The 2,500-nt window shown below is 62.7% G+C and overlaps 1 pseudogene; it reads left to right on the forward strand.

Annotated features, from left to right (window-relative positions):
• The window catches only part of LOC124590709, a 6,918-nt pseudogene that overhangs the window by 1,649 nt on the left and 2,769 nt on the right, over nucleotides 1–2,500 (forward strand).

Here is a 2,500-nt window from a genome sequence, read left to right on the forward strand (position 1 = left end):
TGGCGCTGAAGCGTCGTGCCTATACTCGGCCGTCAGTCTGGCAGTCATGGCCGGTCCTTGCGGCCGGCCGCGAAGCCCTGACGAGTAGGAGGGTCGCGGCGGTGGGCGCAGAAGGGTCTGGGCGTGAGCCTGCCTGGAGCCGCCGTCGGTGCAGATCTTGGTGGTAGTAGCAAATACTCCAGCGAGGCCCTGGAGGGCTGACGCGGAGAAGGGTTTCGTGTGAACAGCCGTTGCACACGAGTCAGTCGATCCTAAGCCCTAGGAGAAATCCGATGTTGATGGGGGCCGTCATAGCATGATGCACTTTGTGCTGGCCCCCGTTGGGCGAAAGGGAATCCGGTTCCTATTCCGGAACCCGGCAGCGGAACCGATACAAGTCGGGCCCCTCTTTTAGAGATGCTCGTCGGGGTAACCCAAAAGGACCCGGAGACGCCGTCGGGAGATCGGGGAAGAGTTTTCTTTTCTGCATGAGCGTTCGAGTTCCCTGGAATCCTCTAGCAGGGAGATAGGGTTTGGAACGCGAAGAGCACCGCAGTTGCGGCGGTGTCCCGATCTTCCCCTCGGACCTTGAAAATCCGGGAGAGGGCCACGTGGAGGTGTCGCGCCGGTTCGTACCCATATCCGCAGCAGGTCTCCAAGGTGAAGAGCCTCTAGTCGATAGAATAATGTAGGTAAGGGAAGTCGGCAAATTGGATCCGTAACTTCGGGATAAGGATTGGCTCTGAGGATCGGGGCGTGTCGGGCTTGGTCGGGAAGTGGGTCAGCGCTAACGTGCCGGGCCTGGGCGAGGTGAGTGCCGTAGGGGTGCCGGTAAGTGCGGGCGTTTAGCGCGGGCGTGGTCTGCTCTCGCCGTTGGTTGGCCTCGTGCTGGCCGGCGGTGCAGGATGCGCGCGCCTGCGCGGCGTTCGCGCCCCGGTGCTTCAACCTGCGTGCAGGATCCGAGCTCGGTCCCGTGCCTTGGCCTCCCACGGATCTTCCTTGCTGCGAGGCCGCGTCCGCCTTAGCGTGCTCCTCCGGGGGCGCGCGGGTGCGCGGATTGTCTTCGGCCGCCATTCAACGATCAACTCAGAACTGGCACGGACTGGGGGAATCCGACTGTCTAATTAAAACAAAGCATTGCGATGGCCCTAGCGGGTGTTGACGCAGTGTGATTTCTGCCCAGTGCTCTGAATGTCAACGTGAAGAAATTCAAGCAAGCGCGGGTAAACGGCGGGAGTAACTATGACCAACCATCCAAGCGGCCGCCTGCCGCCCCGCCGCTGCAGAAGCGCAAGCGGCGCCGCTGGGAATACGCGCGGACACAGGACGCCTTCCGTAGGTCGCGTGCGCGTTGCGTGCGCGGCTTGCTGGACGGCACCCTGCTGCAGCCGCCACCCGACATCCCCGGTCTGCTGGACTTCTGGGCGGACCTCTTCACGAAGAAGCCGATCTCCACCGCCGGCTTCATCCGTGACCGCCTTCTCCCGCACTCGGAGCCTGTCGCTCCTGAGTGCCTATGGGGGCCGGTCACACGTGAGGAGGTCGCTGCTGCCTTGCCGCCCAGGGGATCGGCAGCCGGGCCGGACGGCCTGACTCCAGCGGAGCTGCGGCGCCTGCCGCATGAAGTCCTGGTGAAACTCTTGAACCTCTTCCTCCTGGCCCGCGCCCTCCCCGAGCGTCTGCTTCGCGCCCGGACGTCACTTCTCCCCAAAACGGCTGCACCAACATCCCCCGCTGACTTTCGCCCCATTACGGTCTGCTCGGTGTTGGCGCGGACCTTTCACAAGGTTCTCGCGTCACGCCTGATGCGTGCATGTGCTGTGGACGAACGTCAGCGGGCATTCATCCCCCGGGATGGGATGTTGGAAAACACCTTCATCTTGGACACTGCTCTCACCGACGCAGTCCGCTCCTGTCGCTCTGTTTTTGTGGCATCGATCGACGTCTCTAAAGCGTTCGATTCGGTGGACCATGCCGCCCTCCGCCCCGTGCTGAGGGCTCATGGCCTGCCGGATTGCTTTATTGAGTACGTCGAAAGGTGTTACGAGGGTAGCACGACGGTGATAGCGGGCGGCGCCGACGTGGGCGTGCCCCTGCAGCCGGCTAGGGGTGTGCGTCAGGGTGACCCCCTCTCCCCCCTCCTTTTCAATTTTGCGGTGGACTATGTTTTGAGTCAACTTCCCTCCCACATCGGAGCTCGGATCCTTGGTCGCAGAGTTAACGCTGCGGCCTTCGCAGATGACGTCCTGCTTTTTGCATCGACCGCGAGGGGATTGCAGTCCCTCATCGACGCAGCCGTCGCAGCCCTCGCCCATCTGGGGCTGCAGATCAACGCCCGGAAGTGTTTCACCCTCGCCTTAGTCGCGTCTGGGCGCGACAAGAAGGTGAAGGTCGACGCCGACGTTACCTTCAAAGCGGGCAACGCCACCGTGCCCGCCCTACGTGTGGGTGAAACCTTCCGGTACTTGGGACTGCAATTCTCCACCGCTGGTCGCTGCGTTTTCAACCCACGACGCCACCT

This window comes from Schistocerca americana, unplaced genomic scaffold (genome assembly GCF_021461395.2).
Source record: "Schistocerca americana isolate TAMUIC-IGC-003095 unplaced genomic scaffold, iqSchAmer2.1 HiC_scaffold_77, whole genome shotgun sequence".
NCBI classification, from domain to species: domain Eukaryota; kingdom Metazoa; phylum Arthropoda; class Insecta; order Orthoptera; family Acrididae; genus Schistocerca; species Schistocerca americana.